Raw genomic sequence first — 20,620 nt, forward strand, 5'->3', positions numbered from 1 at the left:
AAATCTATAACATTAACATTTACAAGTTATTGGATATTATATATAAATATGCATGTTCAATATAAATGCAAACAAATGCAAAATGTTATGTACATAAAAAAGCAACATTTGAAATTCTATTATTAGAATGTAGAACTTATATATATTATTTTACATATACTCTAGAATTATTTTTAGTATTACTGTGACCTAGTTATTACTAGAATTCATAACTGGTGAAATTAGTCTAAACATTTGGGAAAGACAAGGGAATCTTTCTTTCCACCTGGGGATAGTCAACATACTTTTTTCTCGTAGGCAAGGGTCAGATTTCTCAGGAAATAGCCACTTCGTTGTTGTCTATTACATTTTAACTAGATTTTTTTCATACATCTTTGCTGATAAATATTCCATGCTGTAATGTTCATTGCTGCCTTAACAGATAACCATAAACTTCACAGCTTGAAACAGTGCAAGTTTATTATTTCGAGTCCTGTAGGTCAGCAGTGACATGGCTGGGCTCTCTCATCACAGGGTCATGAGGCTAAATCAAGGTGTTGGGCGCCCAGGCTGGGCTCTTGTATAAAGATTCTGGGGGACAGTCAGCTTCCACATTCATTCAGGTGATGTCAGAATTTAGTTCTGGGTAACCATGGGAGAGACGTCTCTGTGTCCATGCTGGCTGCCAGCTGGGGTTGTTCCCAGTTTCTAGAGACCCCAGAATTCTTGGCCTCGGGTCACCCTCTCTCGCCTTCAGAGTTGGCAAGCACAGGCAGACTCTCTCTCATGCTTCAGGTTGCTCTGGCTCCCAATCTACTGCATCTTCCTACAGCTTCATCCTCTGCTTCTAGCCACGTGAGTGCACCCAGATAATCTAGGATCTTCCTGTCTTCGGGTCAATGGCGTCTTAAGGTTCATGCTATCTGCAAAGTCCCTCTTGCCATGTGAAGTCACACGCTCTCACTCGAGGGTGTCAAGACATGGAATCTTCTTGGGGACCACATGAAGATTATATATGAATGAATATCATGAAATACAGCATGGGGGCCCGTGAGCTAAACCAGAAGTTACAAGGGCAACTTCCTCCTAAACCTTTTCCTGCCGGGTAATTTAGAAACCAGGTCCTCGGGGCTGTTAGTAAAAGGGTCTGACTGGTAACAGAACGAGCAGAAAGCTGTAAAGTCAGCACCAGATGACGTGATGCTTGAAGCATCTCATGCAGCAGGGTGGTCGCACCCCCCCCCCACTGAGAAGGGAGCACTTATTTCTTACTGTGTTGGGTCATTGCGACGGGTGAAAAATGAGCCCTCCAGTTTTCTCTCCTTTCCCTTCCTGCCCTGTCTTATAAAGGTAAGAAGATAATGTAGATCTGTTTATGGTCCAATCTTCTGTGTATTCCAGTTTTTCTTTTCTGTGAAGAAATACATTTATGTAATACTTCTGGTTATCTCAGACAACGTTCTTAAAATATAATGCACAATTATAGGATGGCTATACTTACAGTTTGGGATTTGATTTTCATGGGCTCCAGAATGGTCCAGGATTGAATGCTGCTTGTTTTTTTAAAAAATGTCTTTATGAGTGCATGTAATTTTAAATTGCAAGAGGCAGAAACTATTATTTATTGAAAAACTCTGATGGGTCAGGTGTGTGACAGATGATAGCATCTGATCTTTACAAGAAATGGGCTGAATATACAATTAATATTTCTGCTTTACAGATGAGGAAACGTTAGTTCAGAGAGTTAGATCATTTTCTCTAGGGCACTGGGCTGTAATTGTTAGAATTATGTTCATGAGTGACTCCAAAGAGACATAGACAGATATCTGAATATCTGTCTGTCTATATATACATCTATTTCTCCCTCCCTCTCTCTCTCTCACTATCTCTATCTATCTGTCTATCCATCCATCTATGCATGTATGTATGTATCTATCTATACAAGTATGTATGTATGTATGTAGGTAGGTATCTATCTAGCCACCCATCTACATTATAATTATATGTGTCTATTACAGATATGCTTCTTAAACAAAACTGGTATTGTGAAAATGTAGTTTTGCATTTCTTTTCACCCTACCTTCCCATCATCCCATTTTTACGTGGTTGTAAATGGTCACTTTTAATAGTTTGTTATCTAATACACCTGTGCATGTGTGTGTGTGCGTGAGAGAGAGAGAGAGATGAGGAGGAGGACCCAGGTAACCTCAGATCTGTTCTAAGGCAGATCTTAGTTCAGCCCTGGTTCATACCCAGGCCAGTTAACAATGAGGAACGGGCATCAGGACACCTGCAAAGTGCTGACCTCCACGGCAGACTCAGAATGTGGGCAGCACCTGAGTGGTCCAGGTCCAGCCACCGAGGACAGAAGGCTGGGGACCGCACCCCAGCATAGGACCTGGAACCCTGTGGGTTCCAGCCTAGAGAAGTTGGGGTGGCTCCTGGCTTCTGGGACAGACACTCATCTATGGACTTGGCTTCTTGCTGGCTTCTTGCTGGCTTCTTGCTGGGTTGTCTTTGCTGCTGCTGTTCTGTAGCTCCGGAAAGGGCTTCAGATAGATGGGTTCTCTCTTCTTGAACAGTGAGCTCTTGCTTCAAGGTCCAGGATTCCCAGCCCCCTCATCCTCCTCTCTACCCAAGTTGGGGGAGTCTGAGACTGCTGTTACTAGCCCGTTTAGAGAAAAATGACAACTCATCACTGATTTTCCATTCCCTATTTAACACGTGGGCCTGACGTCCCAGTGATGGGGAGCTTTGTTCACCTCTTGTGACCTGGCCACAGCCCTGCCCTTTGTAGGTCCAGCATAGGTGATGCCATTTCAATTTCCCAGATTATCTCCCATTTATTTCTTACCAAATTACAACTGTCTGTAACAGGAAGAGTGTTGAGCTGCTCCTGGTGGCCTCTTGAATGTGGGCCCCTTTGCTCTAGACAGGGCAGAATTTCCTTGAAGTAGGTGGCATTCCTTGGTGCCCTTTGCTAGTTTGAGCATCACAGCTGTTTTTCTTCTCTCTCCTCCGTTTCCTTCGGTGATTCTTGTCAGGTTCTGTAGGTTTTGGTAACTGGGAGCAGAGAGGTTAAGAGATCTCTTCTGAAGCTTTCATTTTCCCCCAAATGTTTGGATTTTTTTTTTTTTTAGCCCAATCTGAGAGACTTTACCTGTTGAGGTGAGAAGTGAGCCTGTTCTCCATTCCAACATAATAACTTGTGTGATTGGCTTCACTTCTGTCTCCTTGCTAGTGAGGGGTTGTAAGGATTTCTTGCTGTTGCCTTTGTTTTCTGTCTTTTCTCATATGATTATGTCTTATTTGTTTGTGTCTTTTCCAAAGATTGGAAAGCAGGACTTCCTTTTATAAATATGCCTGTGCTTCTGTTTTAGTTTTTCAAGAATATATTTGCTATAGACTGATGCTGCCCTCCCCCCCAAATTCATATTTTGAAATCCTAACCCGCCATGTGATGGTATTAGGAAGTGGGGCCTTTGGGAGGTGATTTTGGGTCATGAGGGTGGAGTCCTCATGAATGGGATTAGTGCCCTTTATAAATGACACCCCAGAGAGCTCCCTCACCCCTTTCACCATGTGAGGACACAGCAAGGAGACATCCATGTATGAACCGCGAAGCTGGTCCTCACCAGACACTGAATCTGCCAGCACCTTGATCTTGGACTTGCCAGCCACTGGAACTGTGAGAAATAGATGTGTGTTGTTTATAAGCCACCCAGTCTATGGCCTTTTGTTATACCAGCCCAAATGGACTAAGACAGTAATTGAACCCATATTACAAATCTACATGAAAAATGCTGCAAATAAGGCCTGGCACTTAACAAGTGTCTCAAAAATATTAGTTATTTTCATTCTTAATACTTACATTGTTCAAGATCATGAATGTAAAATGGTTGTCTTTTAACTCCTACTGTATCCAATGAGGGCAATTTATATTTTATTGACTTATACTTTCATATTCTTTTCTAACAGAATATGGGATTTTAAACCCAAATTATTTTTACTAATTATGTTACAAGAAATATACCCATTTGCAACAACTTGTAGCATTTAATTCATTTGAGTAACTGTATTTGACACTTTTTTTGGTATAAAGCACTGTGATTATCTGGTATTAATAGTCACTTTGGACCTCGTATTCTGTAATTTATCCATTCCTGAGTTCATATTTGTGTTTCTTCTCTAGTGAGTTAACATATATTTTATTTTTGAGAAAAGCATTTGGGTTATTAAAAAATTCTTGAATTTTGAAAAGTATTTTCTTCTTTGCTTTTCTATATGACAGACTTCCTGGTTGGATATAAGCTTCTTTGGGTACCAATTTTTCTACTTTAAGAGGAAAAAGACATTTAGAATCCAGGCTTGCATATGAAGAGTCTGAGCATCCCATGATTTTTGCTCCTTGTAGATATAGCCTCTTTTTATTCTTCTTCTTCTGCCTGAATTCTTGAAGATCGTTTTTCCTTTATCCTCATAGTTCACAAAAAGAAAAATTCCAGATTACATCTTGGCCCCAGTAGGTCCTTCTTAATCTTCAGGTGGATATTGTGTTTCCTTGTGCCTACTTTTTTTTTTTTCATAGATCGATGTTGATTTTCACTTCTTATGTCGTTGAATGAAGAGAGATTTACATAGGCCTGATTTGTGCCAACAGACTGGGTTTGTGGCTTCTTCTTTGATTTCTCTCTGATCTCTTCTTCTGGGGGAGGCTTAATACTATTTCAGGTTCACACGACAGAGCTGTATTTCCTGCCACCCACAGGCATTATCTCACAAAGTGATGCTGTTTTCTGCGAACATTACTCTTACCCCACAGATAGATTATTTTTTTTTCTCCGTTCTGGATTAATTTGGTTCATGTCCCAGCTCTCCAAGTGCATTGATGTCAGAGCATTGCCTACCCCCACTCATGCAGCATCCTGTATCCTGGACTCATCCTTCCTGGGACCCTCTGTGCTGCGGACAGCCTTCTGTGCTTTTTGCTCTGTTTTTTTTCCTGAGAGTTGCCACCTCTGAGGGCAGACGAGCTGGGAAAAGGAGGAAGGACCATCATTCTTCCTTAGAAAGCAAGAATATAATGTGTGTGTGTATCGTTGGGGGGTTCTGTCTTCTCCATTTACAGCCTGAAATGGCAGGTGCATCCATCTCACTTATTTTAGCTGGCCTGCTTGCTCCAGTATACATTGTAAAAACAGGTGTTATGAAACAGGTGTTGTAGGTTGTATAGATTACAGAAAGGTGTTGTCACATGGTCTCATCCCAGATATACATGAATCGATGTGTTATGGTAGGCAGAATCATAGCTTGCCAAAGATGTCCACATCCTAATCCCTGGAACTGTGACTGTGTTACATTACCTGGCAAAGGGGAATTAAGAATGAATATGGAATTAAGATGCCCCATCCGCTGACCTTAAGCTAAGGAGATTATCGGGGTTTATCCAGGTGGGCCCAGTGTCATTTCAAGGGTCCTTAAAAGTGGATGATGAGTGAGCCAGTGAGAAGGAGCTGTGATTATGGAAGAATGGACACAGAGATGCAACTTTGCTGGGTTTAAGATGGAGAAGGGAACCATGAGCCAAGGAATAGGGGTGGCTTCTAGAAGCTGGAAAAGGCAAGGAAATCGGGTCCTCCTCTAGAAGGAATGCAGTCCTGCAGGCACCTTGACTTTCACCCAGCGGGACCCATGCCAGACTTGTAACCTAAAAAGCTATAAAATAAATGTGTATTGTTTTAAGCCACTGAATGGCACTTTGTTACCACAGCAGTAGAAAAGTAATACATGTATATAGGTCTATTGATAGACAATCTCGTTAATAGATAAATTTTTAAAGCACGGGGCTAAGAGCAGAAACATTCTTCTCCATGTCTTCAAACAGTGTCTGCGTCCCCACACTGCCACCAGACACAAATGCGTGCATGACACAGTAAAAATCAGAGAAGTGTGTTTGGCCCTGAGAAAAATCCAGCACTAACACTGCAACACCACTCACCAAGTGTATCTTCCTGGGAGCTTGAATCAGGTTACAGGTGGGCCCAAAACTGGTGATATCCAGCCTGTTGTGTGTGTTCAAGGTACTTCGTGAGGATGTGGAACTTGGTGGAAAGGGGGTGAGCTTGGGAAAGCGGGGGCGGGTACAGTGCGTCTTGGAGAGGCTTTTGGCTGCGCCGTCTCCCTTAGGGGTGCTCGTGTGTGTATGGCATTCCTGCTCACGTGGGCATTTTTTTTCTAATTAAGAAAGAGGTGAAAGTCTTGCCCTGACATAAAAGTGATGGACTTAGGTCACCGATACAGAAAAAATTTCCACTAACGTTGAGGTTTATGTAAGGTAAGGTTGTGGGACATGGCATTCTCTCGACGACTGAGTCAAGCTCATCCTCAGCCAGGCCATATTCTTGTCTGAAGGCAGAAGACAGAACCACTGGGCAGGAGTCCCTGGAAAAGTTTTCAGCTCCAGGTTCTTGCTGTCCCGGAGAATCCCATCCTTCCCTGCTGCCGGCCACCCCTTCTTTCCCAGACACCTGTTGGGTTCTGGCCTCTGTACCACGTCCAGGACGTTTCATGGTACCAGAGGGGAATGGTTCTGGAGCCCCCAGACCACTTAGGGGAGCTTGACCCCAGTTTCTCCTGGAGATGATGGTGCGTCTCTGGTTTTCCTTTATATGGAAAATTCTGGGGAGACAGAGGAAACCTTACAGGTGATCTGGTCAAACAGCAGCAAGATCAAGAGCCAGCCCTGTGCCTGTGTTTCTGGATTAGTGGAAAGACTGAGTATTTATTTCTAGATATTCAAACCTAGGACACGTAACTAGTTTGTTGCTAAATTGACATCAAGATCAAGGTTTCTTGAATTTTTTTTTCTTGTTTGCTACTCTGTATATCCATGCATACGTACGTATGTAAGCTTGTGCTACTATGTGTATCTGTATAAGTTTACGCTGCCGTGTATATACACTTGAGGTTATTCTACTTTGTATATCCATAAAGTTTATGCATATACATATGCACATAATATCCATGTGCATTTTCAGCTACTGTTCAGTAAGTCTTCCTTATACCTCCTGGCATTCCAGTTGGCCCTAACTGGTGGTCTGGGTGCAGAGAAGGGAGTGTGGAGAATGACCAAGTTAAGAACCATCTTCTCTAATAAGACATGAGATCCCTCTCTAAGGATTCAGTTAAGCTCCCGAGTAAAGATAAAAATGAAGTTATCATCCTTACTATCTGATGTAGATTGCACATTCATTACAGCCATGCATCAAGTTGCATATAGGTATTTTCTCCAGTGCCAAACTTTGCAATAAAGGTATACTTTTAAGGTATGTTATAAAAGGAAGTAAAACAGACCCCCCATTCAAAAGTACGTAAGAAATTTCTTACAGCTCCAGCTAAGATCGTCTTCCCTTGGGAAGGAAGAAGAGTAGGTGCTAGTCTACGTATGGGAGAATCTTCAAAACATTGAATACTATTTCTGATGAGCTCAAGAGAATATGTCAAAGCCGTAGCAAATGTTTTGGTTGAGACTATATATTAGATCAGAGACATTTTCGTCATGACAATGAGAATTGACTCTGCAAGGTTTGTTTGTTTTTTAAGGCTTGGTATGAATTGCACTTTGTTTTCATAAGTCAGATCAAGTCAGTAACCTGATATTGACTATGTGCCCGCCCACCGCCCAACCCAGCTGCCACCTACTCCTTTGAAAGAGGCTTAGGTTTTTTTTTTTTTTTTTTGCGGTACACGGGCCTCTCACTGTTGTGGCCTCTCCCGCTGCGGAGCACAGGCTCCGGACGCGCAGGCTCAGCGGCCATGGCTCACTGGCCCAGCCGCTCCGCGGCATGTGGGGTCCTCCCGGACCGGGGCACGAACCCGTGTCCCCTGCATCGGCAGGCGGACTCTCAACCACTGCGCCACCAGGGAAGCCCGAGGCTTAGGTTTAAACACACAACTCAGAAATCAGTCCTATGTGTGATGCGGAGGTTTCGGGTGATGATAGGATCTCTCTCATTCCCAGCAGCCAGGGCAGGACTCAGTTGGGGCCAGAACGGGCGGACTCGGTAGGAGGTTCCAGGACACCTGCACCCTCATCCCAGGTGTGCTGCTGGGGTTCCTCGCCTAGACCCCTCCTGTGTGGATGATGCGGAGGACCCAGCACTCTGCCCCCCACTGCTCCTGTCCCCTACAGGAGGCTTGGTGGGGGCTAAGGCCCTCACGTCATGATCCAGCAGGAGCCAGAAATACATCCACCCCCCCATCCACAGTGTCCCAAAGGAGAAGAACACGTGGTCTTTGGTATCGCGCCACCTGCAGGCTCTTCCTTTCCTGCTCAGCACCTACTCCACTGCCCTCCTGCTGGTGCCCAGGGCCTGAGTGCTCCATGTGGCAGGACCACGCGGGTGGACTGGGAATGACTCCCTCACAGCTGTCTCTTTCTGCCTTAATTCTCCCCGTTCGCTTAGAAACCACTCTCCCCCAAGGTGAGGTGTGATGTTTATTTCTCTGGGATCAGCAAAGCCTGACGAGAGTTTCCTAGGGCGCTCTGAAGAGCAGCGCAGAAGCATCTGGTGAAAGAAGTCGCCCAGGTCTTTTTCTTTCACCGAACGTGGCCCTGAGACATGGTGTGCAGTAGCAGTGGTTAGTCACTCCCACATCCTCTAACCGGGTCGCACTCCGAATCCCCAAGACCTCCACCCAAGATCTCTTTCCCAGGACTCCCTTTCCTTCAGTTAGCCACCCTTGCAGTGTTCCTTGAACCTACAGAAATGTTGGTTTCCCAAACATGTTTATTTAGAGATTTTAAGAATTTCACGTGTTAAAATTTAATTTTGTATTGCGTATGCTCACGACACACACAATTTTATTGGAAAGAGTACAGATGTAATTGCACACAGGCTTTCCACACCATCGTTTCGTTCTTCCTGTTTGAAAGAGGGTGACTCCCCCTTGGTTCCCTCCCTCCTCCATCCTAGGAAGGTTGTTCACCTCTGTCTTGAACCCCACCTCCAGCCCGCTGGGTGTCTCCCCGTTCCTGTCTTTGCTCACATCACCCCACACTCTATGATGATGCCGACCCACACCTCGTCATGATACAAACACGTGGCACCGACCCCTGTCTTGCTGCTTCAGGGCAAGGATCTTTCACCCATGGCAGCCGATACTCGTTGTTTTAAAAAATTATTTCCTGTGTGTTCTGTCTTCCCCTCTCAAAAGATGATGCAGATGACAAAGGCACCAAACGCGGCCAACTACACCTAGTCTGGGAGTAAACAGGATTATAGGCTGAAAAACAAATTCTCCTATAAAAGCGAGGAGACCGCAGAATTCCCTATCCGGACCCCGTAATTGTGAAGTGACACAAACTATTGCCCCTGCAGGCTTGGTTTTAGAAAACAGTAGCATGAATCCAAGAAGACTTTTTTCAAATATGGTTTTAAGTGAATCCACTCTTCCATCGCTTCAATCATTCTATGGAGACACCAAAGAGAAATGACACATGTCAGTTAGCAGCACAAATCTTTGCACTAGAGGTGCCCTAAATGAGTCCAGGCAGCCTCTACATGGACCACCCTTGTGCGGGGCGGGGGCAGTGGGTGCAGAGAGAAGTGTTAGTAAGATTCAGGTTGAGGGGATAAATAATAATTGTGGGAACAGAGCTTTCATGGAAAGCAATGAGTAATTTTCAGAATCCCATTTTCCTCTTGGACAGAAGACCCATCTTCATGTTCTTGACTTACCTTAGAGTCTTATCAAAATCCTTCCTTTCTTCAGTATATTGCTAAGATTTTCATTCTCTGTTTATACTTAAGTAATGCCCCTTGAGTGTTAAACTTTTGGGGATCTGAGCACATGGTACCAAATATTTCCAGTAACAGGAATGTCTTTCCAGAAGGAATATCTTTCTTTTTTTTGATGAAGTATAGTTAATTTACAATGTTTTGTTAGTTTCAATGCACAGCAAAGTGATTCAGTTATACATATACTTTTTCAGATTCTTTTCCATTATAGGTTATTACAAAATACTGAGTATAGTTCCCTGGGCTATACGCTAGTTCCTTGTTGTTTGGAAGGAATTTCATAGCTAACTCTAGAAATAGCAGAGAGAAAGACAACAGACAACACTTTCATACATTTCGTTCTTTGTTTCATTGACCTTTTGAACTGTCACCACCACCATCATAAAATGTATCATTCACATTTCTGAAATGAAAACAAAGAAGAGTTAGAAAGGATGAATTATTTGCACATAGTTCTCCAGTGCTTTAATCAAATTCACTTGCACACCCAAAACTGTATAGCTCAAAAGCACATGAGTTTTTTTCACCATACTACCTGGGTACTCTGTTTTACCTGTGGCATGTGATGCAAGCCAAAGGAAGAAAGCAAGCAGACATTTAGTTGCTCATATATGCTAGCTGTGTTCTGGGTTTATTCCCAAGGCACATTCATGGTATAGACACGCAAGGTAAGTCCTGCATAGATTTAACAATAAATATGTTAATGACAGTGGTTTCTATCCCTATTTGGTGGGGAAGGGAGGAGTGGACATTAGCAAATTCAGTACATTTTAAATACACGAACTCTTGTAGGGAGGAAATTGGAAAAGCAGAGGGTTTCTTCTATTTGTCCTATGCGCTCAGCATATTTATAAATTTGTTCACTTTCAGTTGGGAACCTATGGCTGGCAGATAAACAGATCTATTGAATCTTAAACGTTTTGCTGGGTCCTTAAAATGGTAGTCTGTCTGTGACTTGAAACAGACCAAAGGAAACTAAAAATAAAATCCTTTAGCCGATGCTTGATCTGTAAGATCATCTTTATAGACCTTTCTCAGTTCTGCTGAGGCTTACTCAGCATGTACATTTCAAACTGTTGGGATTTGGAAGAGTTCAGAATAATCTAAAGGATGCCACCAAGGGTGTCTGTGTGGCACTATGGAGCTTCTGTGTGCATCTGAAACTTCAGGGCTATTGGAGAACAAAGCTTTCTCAGCTTGAGCGATGAGATTTCATATATAATGTGGGTTTTGAGACATCAAGCGGAAACCAGAAGACCGAGAAGGATCCTTGGAAAGTGGGTGTCAGAACACACTTTCACACATCTATTCATCTCTTCTTAGGAGCTGCTTTTGGACTAATGCAGAAAATATCTTGATGGTTTTGGGCAGATTGAAATACACTTTCCTAAAATAAAATAACTGGGACCTGGGGGAAAGAAGAGAGAGATCCTCTCTTGTTTTCCTTTTTGAATGAGATGTTAGAACATCCACGGCCACAGATCACAGTGCAAGCAAAGACCAGTGCAGGAGATGAAGAGATGCAAACATGGCTTTTATGAGAGGTGATTAACTGAAATGAGGATCTGCAGAAAAGAAAACTCAGGACCATATGTGTGGTGGAAGACCTTCTGAAATGGCCCCAGTGAGCCTTGCCTCCTGCTCTTCACACCCTTGTGTAAACCCCTCCACTTCTGTGTGTGCAGGACTCCTAGGGGGCTGCTTTTCAATGGACACAGTACAGAAAAAAGTGATCAGCATCTCAGGCTGCCATAACAAAGTACCAGTGCACCGGGTGGCTTATCAACAGACACATTTCTCACGGTTCTGGAGTCTGGGAAGTCCTAGACCAAAGTGATGGCAGATGAGGGCTCTCCTTTTGGCTTGCAGGTGGCCGCCTTCTTGCTGTGTCCTCACATGGCAAAGGGAAAATGGACTATGGTGTCTCTTCCTCTTCTAAAGGGCACTAATCCCATCATGGGGGTCCCACCTTCCTGACCTTATCCATCTAACCCTAATCTCCTCCCAAATGCCCCACCTCCTAATACCATCCCATTAGGAGTTAGGGCTTCAATGTGTGGATTTGGGGTAGGGGAAGGGGACACAAACATTCAGTCCATAACAGTTATTAAAGACCAGGACTCTCTCTTGCTAAGAGACCCTCAACTCTCTCTGTTGCCATCTATGCTTGGTGCTGATGAGGCAAGCTGCCATATGGGAGAGGCCCACATGTCAACGAACCAAGTGCAACCTTCAGCCAACAGAGGGTGGAACTGACAGGCTATCTGTCCATCAGTTCATGAGGAGCTGAATCCTTTCAACAACATCAGGGAGCTTGGGCGTAAATCCTTCCTGGGTGGATTCTGGAGAGGAGACCATATCCCTGACTGGAAGTTTGAGTTTTAGCCTGTGAGAGACCCTCCCAAGGTAGAGGACCAAGCAGAGCCTTGATCTGTAGAAATTGCAATAAATGTTGTTGTTTCAGGTCACTAATTGGATGATTCAATACACAAATTTGAGATAATGTGATAATTGGGTACACAGCAATAGATAATCAATACAACATGGTAGCCCTTTTCAAATATTTCAAGGGCTTCCAATGATGAGAAAGGTTTAGATTTGTTCTGTTGATTCTGCAAGAACAAATAAGTGCCCATGAATAAAAGTTATAGGGGTGTAGGTATAGGTAATTTGAAATGAATACTTTCTAACCATTTGAGATTTCTGAAAACAGAGTAAACTTCCACGTAAAGCAGTGAGTTTTGTAAAACAAAGACTGCTGCCTGCCATCCAGTTCTACAGGGATCAGATCATTAGCCACTGCAGTCACTGACCTTCAGTAAATCCTGAAAGGAATTCAGGGGGAAAACAGGATGAAGTATTCAGTGTTTTGGATACATGACCCCTAGATAGTTAAGATGCCTACCTAAGGAAGGAGTTCAGTGACCCCAGGTTCTTGCATCTTCCCATATATAGATAAGCACTAAAAGCATTAACTTGACATGTCTGGGGTTTTTCTGTTTTTGTTTTTGTACGTGTGTGTGTGTGTGTGTGTGTGTGTGTGTGATTACCAATAATCTTTTACTAAGATGTATGCTTGACTACATGTATTTCCCAGCCAAAAAAAAAAAAAAAATCATATATATCCAGGCTCCTCCTGTACCTCTTAGAAACAGTTCCTCAGAGCTATGTGACATGTCTCCCAGGCTACGGTCCTCAGTAAGGTCCCCCAATAAAACTGAAACTCACAGCTCTCACATTGTGTGTTTTTATTTCAGTGAACAATTTCTCCTCTAAGGATTTCAGGCAAAGACCCAATGACCCATCTCTCCAAGTCTTGCATCAAGGCTGGACCAGATCCCATTCTCAAACCTGGATACCCGTGGGAATTACATGAGGACATTTTAGAAAATGCCCAATTTTAAGCCTTTCCACCAGAGATTCTGATCCAGCAAGTTGGCAGTGAGACTGCAAGTCGCATATATTTGACAAGTCCTTCATCTCTCTTTGATACAGCAGGTCCAAGGACTGATGTTGGAACTTACCACCCTGGAAGACCTCTAAATACCCACACTTTGGATTTCAGTTTCCAACTTAAATGACTGTAACCAGTGTAGTGAATTCTCTGTTAATTCCAGGTTTTTTTCCTAGACTTACTTTTTTTTTTTTTTTTGCCAAGTATATCTTTTCCCCCATTTAGGATAAAGTGGGCGTGGGGAAATATTGGATGGAGAATCTCTTCCCTGAGAGGAATATGGTAACATACCGGGCATATTTGGGAAACATTATTTTTATCAAGTCAGCAAACAGAAACCCTGAGTTACTTCCATTTTCAGTCAACCCTCATCGAGGTGTCTTTTTGGACAACCTGAATTTTTTGCGACTCATCGGTCAGGGAGATGAGATAAGCATGTGTGTCCATTCACCTTGTAAATATTCAGCAGTGGTGTTGGCACTGAAATAGCTGTGAACAAAAGAGAAAGGCTCCATCTTCAGAAAGGCACAGAGAAGTTCAGATATGAAAGCAGAAGCCTCACATGCTACGAAACAGGAAACCCAGACTTGAGGGAAGAAGGCGAGATGAGGAGAGATGGAAGCATCCCTCAGGCCACCTTAGAGCCTTAAGACTTTTAGGGCATTTCGAGCTGTGCTGAAGAGTCTTAAATAAGAGAGTGACATAATCACAGTTCAGAAGATCACGTTAGGTCTTGGTGCGGAAACCATCAGAAAAGGATGCTGCATTTCATTGTATTTGAAGACTTACACACAAATAATTTGAATATATGCACAATAAAATATTACTCTGCCATAAAAAAGAATGAAATCCTGTCATTTACAACAACGTGGGTGGACTTGGGGGGCATTATGCTAAGTGAACTAAGTCAGACAAAGACAAATCTTGTATGATTTCATTTACATGTGGAGTCTAAACAATACAACACACTAGTGAATATAACAAAGAAGCAGACTCATAGATACAGAGAACAAACTAGTGGTTCCCGGTGGGAAAGGGGAAGGGGGAGGGGCAAGTTAGGGGGAGGAGGTTAAGAGGTACAAACTATTAGGTATGAAATAAACAAGCTACAGGGTTATATTGTACAGCACAGGGAAGATAGACAATACTTTATAATTACTTTAAATGCAGTATAAGCTATAAAAAATTGAATCACTATGCTGTGTACCGGAAGTTAATACAATATTGCAAATCAACTATACTTCAATAAAAAGGTCAGCTGTTGTTTGAAAAGGCTTATAACACAAAAAAACACTGAAGTGTCCTACTCCATGACCTCTCCCATTTTCAACAGCTTCCCCAGAGGCCATCCACGCTCTTACTGTTCCTTCTGGAATTTAGAGGAAGGTGTTTATTCTCTTGTTTGTTTAGAGGTAGCTCTTCTCTGTTAGCATTAAAATGATTTGAAAGCAAAATCACCAAAATAAAACCACAAACGTCCATCGACCCACTGTCCGTCACCTCAAGATCTGATGCTATTTAGTGGTGGTGGTCATGGGGCTGTTAACTGCTGGAACAGTTTTCTGAATAATTCTAGAACGTATCCGTCTGTTTTTAAAAAAATTAATTAATTAACTTATCTTTTGGCTGCCTCGTGCAGCGCGCGGGATCTTAAGTCCCCAACCAGGGATCGAACCTCCGCCCCTTGCAGTGGAAGCGTAGAGTCTCAACCACCGGATCGCCACGGAAGTCCCTAGAACGTATCCATCTTGTGTCATCAAAAGTCTACACCCACTGAACAAAACTCCCCATTTCTCCTCCTCCCCAGCCCCCGGCCACCATCAGTCTGTTTCCTGCTTTCCTTCCATGCAAGAGTCATTTTTCCATTTGTTTTGGACCGATCCTTACTCATTTTGGAAGCCTGTGAACAGTTCTTTACCAAGAGAAGATGCTGCGTTGATGTCGACTGAGCGCTCTTTGAAATCCGAAGTCGCTTGGTGCCCTGATAAAGTACAAAAGTATGGGCTATAGTTGTTGATTGCCATGCATACTGCAAGTCCTCTCATCCTTGTGTGGTTCCCGCACATAGAGAAAGGCATAAAATAGTCCACGAACATCATGCCTTCAAGGGACTCTAAATATTCCCAATGAAGGGACCATTCTTAAGCTCTGTGTTCACACCCACCCCCAGTGCCCAGGGTTTGGAGTCTGCTGCTCCAGAACTCTCAAATAGACGTCTTGGGGAAGGTCATTTGCATGCTGGTGGAAGAATGCAGTTCCCCTTGTTTTAAAGAAGGGATTTACGGGGACTTTCACTTAAGACTCGAAGGGTTTGACAGAATTGTCAAAACTCCGAGGCGTCAGCTTGGCAAGATGAGCTGTGCAAAGCGACACGTGTGACATCATCCGCAGCCCTGCACGGTGTGTCTCCGCACCGCCTCCCCCTCCGTGTGCTTTGAGTCTCAGGATGGGAGATTGAAGGCTGTGCACGCCTTTCTCACCATCATTTACAGCCGTGGTGCTCACCCGGGGCTACAAGTCCTTCTCCCGGACAAGCCCCGGGAAGTCACAGGGCCACCGTGGTGCCGTCTCCTGGCGCGGTGCCCACCGCGGGGACATCTCCATGTCATTTCCTCACGTTCTGTTGGTCACCGCTGTCCCCCTCCCACGGTCTCTCCCCATGACCTCTTTCCCTGGAGCCCACCCTCACCCCTTCCTCTGGCTGTAGTCGGTCAGGGCAGCTCAGGGGCGCCTGGCCGCGCTCCGTACACGTTCACGCTGCGGGTGTGGATGGACCCTCTGATTTACAGCTTCTTCCTCGTCGCGTACCTGAGCCGGAAGTGTTGACACTTGAAAATGACACAGAGGATGGTTCCGGTAGGGGAAGCTCCCTGTTTTCAGGTCCAACGTGTCTCTGCTTACATGGGTCAGCCGCTCTTCCCCAGACGTTAAAGATGTGGAGAGAAATAAGAGCTGCATCCATGCAAACGTTATCTCAACCATACGTAGGCTAAACTCGTATGCTTCAGAACCAAAACGTGGTGATTTGACCTGGTAAGAGAGTAAGAGAGAGGGGTTCATAGTTTTGCAGGAAGAGACATTTCACAGTGGCATCAGGCAAATGGGCCAACACCCTGGTTCAAAGGGGAGTCCAGCCTGGGAATGGGGAAGGCGCAGTGGCCACCGTTGCGTCCGGCTTGGCCACAGGTGATGGGGTCGTGCACACAGCTTCTAGTCTCAAGTCTCTTCACGTCCCTAATGTCAAACACACATGTCCAGCAGGTGACTGTCCACTCAACCGCCGAGGAGTTGTTCTCATGCGGCCGCCTCTGGGGAGGTTAGTTCTTTTCACACTGCTTTGCTGTGATTTGTTTCCAGGTATAGCTCCGCAGCCATATTCTCTTTGGGGATAGGGAATTTTTCTCGTTCATCTTCATGACCTTGGACTTGAGCACTGAAAACTACAAGGCACTTCAAACATGCTTGCAGACTCAGTGCACTATTTAAATTGTAAGTTTATCCCAAGGGTACAAAAGTTTCCATCCATATTTTCAATGCCTTTAACTGGACCAATTTTTTTTTTTTTTTTTTTTTTTTTGCGGTACGCGGGCCTCTCACTGTTGTGGCCTCTCCCGTTGCGGAGCACAGGCTCCGGACACGCAGGCTCAGCGGCCATGGCTCACGGGCCCAGCCGCTCCACGGCATGTGGGATCTTCCCGGACCGGGGCACGAACCCGTGTCCCCTGCATCGGCAGGCAGACTCTCAACCACTGCACCACCAGGGAAGCCCTAACTGGACCAATTTTTATCAGCCAAGAGAACCATCGTCATGCCTAACTAAAATAATGAACGTAAACCTGCTTGGATACCACAGTAGTTACTATAATGCTCCCTTTTTTTTGACAATTTTGGATGAAAGAGAAGGGGAACGGGGAAGGAATTACGTCAGGCAAACGGTAGCTCTGTTTCCCCCATCCAGGCATCAGAATCAGAGCATAAATGTGGTACAGCCTTACACATATAAAGGGTCATTTCCTGCAGGCACACATCATAAGCACAGAATAAAATATATACTCCTGCAGGCTCTAATTTCATACTTATGAACTTTTTATAGGTTCTCTAATAGAGACGATGCCTAAAGTTTTACCAGGGTGTGAACAATATTTTATAGCACGTGGATGTATCCACCACTATTCTTCAGACGTGAGAGTAGAAATATAAATAGTTGAAACATTTTCTGATGAAAGCCTAGACTCCCCTGGGCATGAATCACATGCCTTGCCATATGCTGTTAGACACCCTGATGTATATTATCCCATTTAATGCTTATAAAACCTGCTAAGGTAGAACTCATCATCTTTTCAATATGAGGGGGCTGGGAGCCAGATCCATGGTCACAGTGCTAGTAAGTGAGGGGATGTCAGGGACAGATTATCCTGCCTCTAAAATCACCTCTCTGCCAGACTCTGCTTGTCATTTGTGGGATGTCCGTCTTTTGTCTTTTCTTTTTTTTTTTTTTTTTAACCAGACATCCTTTTTGTAAATGCAGTGAGTACCATCTTTTTGGCTATTCGCTTCATGAACATGTTTTTCCATAGTCCAGTTTAGTCACTTTTACTTGTCTCTTGTGGCAAACAAATGCTTCCCGGCATCTATAATAGAGACGCATATATTTCCATCTATCTGCATGTGGCGAACGGAAACTCCAGCCCATCGGGGGGGTCGCTTTGAGTAATGGGTCCTCTTGCCTAGAGGTGAGGACAGACGCTGAGCACCGTCCTGCGACGGCGCACCCCGGCTGTCCCCTCTGACCTTCGAGCCGGCCGCCGCCCCTCCTCCAGGGTGGGGCTCCCATGTGCTTGTCGTCCTGGAGGGAGATGTCACATGTCTGCCCCCAAAACAAGCCCTTACACGCCACACCTTCGCTCCCTGTTTCCACACACTAAAACCCCCCATGCAGCAATGCCGGCAGCCAGGACAGCCAGGTTCTGAGCTTTGCCCTTCCCCAGCTGTGTGACTGCATGTGTGGTTTTTCCTTCTATCTGGTCTTACTATCCGCCTCTGTAAATGTGGCTCGTTCTCAAGTGGGGTCCTGGGTCCAGCAGCATCAGCATCTCCTGGGAGGTTGTTAGAAATACACGTTATTCCACCCGACCCCCACTGTACTGAATCAGAGCCTCTGGTGCGGGGCCAGCAGGGAGGGTTTCCACAAGTCCCCTGAATGACTCCCATGCGTGATAATGTCTGACAACCCCTCACCTGGACCAGGGCCCAGCAAACTACTACCATGTGCCAAACCACCCTACTCCCATCCTGTAAATAAAGTTTTATTGGAACACAGCCACAAAAGAAATACCTCTCAGAGAGCCGGGTGAGGAATCTCTCAATGTAGCCTGAATAAAATGCTTTATCCCATCATTTAAAAAAAAAAAATCACTATGCCCCAAATCCTCTTCTTTCAATTTCAAAATCCACAGAAACAGGGACACAGTTTCTCTTGCAAATGCAAGTGAGAAAGTCAGACACAGAGCACCGATAGTGAGACACTGAAAACTAAATTTTGACTTACAGATAATTCAGTGAGCCATGTCATTGAGATGGGTGCTCTGATTATCAGGGAAAAGAGTAAGACAGTGGCATCCGTGCATAGTTGTATTATGTGGCAATTACCCCACACCTAAGAAAGCAGGCACAGAGCGCCAACGTAGGGGGCACAGTGCCAACATAGGGGTCACAGAGCGCCAACGTAGGGGTCACAGAGCTGGGTCCTAAGGTTATTCTGCCCTCCCACCGTTAACCATTGATGGAATGACCTCCCTGAGGAATTAGAAGGACAGCAAAAGACGTGAAAGCAAACCAGAAACAAACACACACAATGACAATGTCCTTTAGGGATTCTTGAGTGAAAACAGCACTTGAGCATAGCCATACAGAGATGATCTGGGCTGTTCAAGAAAAAACCAAGTACTCGCCCTGGGCCACCTTTCCAGCGGCTCCTTCTCAGCCTTCATCGCCTAGCGTTCCTCATCCACGTGGCCAGTAACTCTTGGTGTTCTCAGAGCCCGGCGCTGTGTCTCCTGGCTTATGGAGCTCGTCCTCATACCCTTTGCCTCCCAACAGAATCCTATATCCGTGTGTCCCAGCCCATCTCTCTGGAGAACTCCCAAGACTGTACACTCTCCTGCCTAATTAGCGTAATCCACTTAGAAGCCTCAGAAGAATTTCAGCCTGAACAAGCCCCCCCCACCCCACCCCCCCGCACTGGATTCTTGGGCTTCTCCCTTCTCCCTGTCTATTGCTGCAGCCTGACCACACACTCATAGATCCAGGACTCATGCTACCTGGGCTTCAGCCAGCACGTGGTTCTCTCTCTCACTTCTCCCCTGCTGACCTGAAATCTACCGTAAATTCCTGCCTAGATGACTCTCTAGATGCCCTCAGTTCGGGGAAGTGGATGTGGCTGCCGGAAGCTTGGGGAGGGAGACACACATTCGAGAAAAGAACCACAAAGACTGTGGTGATGATTCAGGGTCATGCCCCTCTCTCCCCAACACCTCCTTGCACAGTGAGGGCAGGAGGAAAATCCGCTTGCTTCTGCTCTGTCTCTTCCACGTGGTAAATGCACAGGAAACGTTGGTTGAATTAAATCAGGGGTTCTCAACTGGGGACAGTTTTATCCCCCAGGGGGCATTTATGGAATCTAAAAAATACAACGAACTAGTGAACATCATAAAGAAGTAGACTCAGAGATACAGAGAACAAAGTAGTCGTTACCCGTGGGGAGGGGAGGAGGGGCAACACAGGGGTAGGAGATTAAGAGGTACAAACTATGGATATTATGTATAAAATAAATGAGCTACAAGGATATATTGTATAACACGGGGAATGTAGCCTATATTCTATAATAACTATAAATGGAGTATAATCTTTAAAAATTGTGACTCGCTATATGGTACACTTGTAACTTACGTAATATTGTACAGCAACAATACGCCAACTAAATAAAAAGATGCCTATGCATCTTTACCCAGGTAAAACAGAATGAAAAATAAAACAAACATCCCACAATGCCCAGGACAGCCCCACATACTAAAGACTTACCTGGGCACCGTTTTTTCCCCATTTAACAGACACCATGAGGTTAGACAGCCGGAAACAATGATCCCATCTTGAAAGGTGGGAAGATTCAGCTGCTGTGAAGTTAAATGTCTTTTCTAAGACCTCCACGAAAAACACAGCACACAACCATGTCTGCCGATTCCAGATTTGCACTCCCTTCCCTGGGAGCCCTCCAGCGGGGAGAGAACTTCAGTCAGATGGATAAACTCCAAGCGAAAAGGGCCCCCATACTGTGAGGAAGCATCAGATTGTCTGAATTTGCCCTGATTACCAGCCGTGGTCTGTATAC

The 20,620-nt window shown here is 44.7% G+C and overlaps 1 protein-coding gene across 2 annotated transcripts in view; it reads left to right on the plus strand.

Annotated features, from left to right (window-relative positions):
- LOC308608562 (pseudouridine-5'-phosphatase-like) overlaps positions 1–20,620 on the plus strand; it is a 442,308-nt gene that overhangs the window by 240,810 nt on the left and 180,878 nt on the right. The window contains exon 6 of one of the 2 annotated variants that reach the window (XR_014014195.1): positions 13,037–13,197. The exons of the other annotated variant lie outside the window; for it this stretch is intronic. The gene's annotated coding sequence lies outside the window, so the exon portion shown is untranslated. Of the gene's footprint in view, positions 1–13,036; positions 13,198–20,620 lie in introns of those variants that run through there. 2 annotated transcript variants of the gene reach the window in all.

This window comes from Mesoplodon bidens (genome assembly GCF_964165515.1).
Source record: "Mesoplodon bidens genome assembly, chromosome: X".
Classification (NCBI taxonomy): domain Eukaryota; kingdom Metazoa; phylum Chordata; class Mammalia; order Artiodactyla; family Ziphiidae; genus Mesoplodon; species Mesoplodon bidens.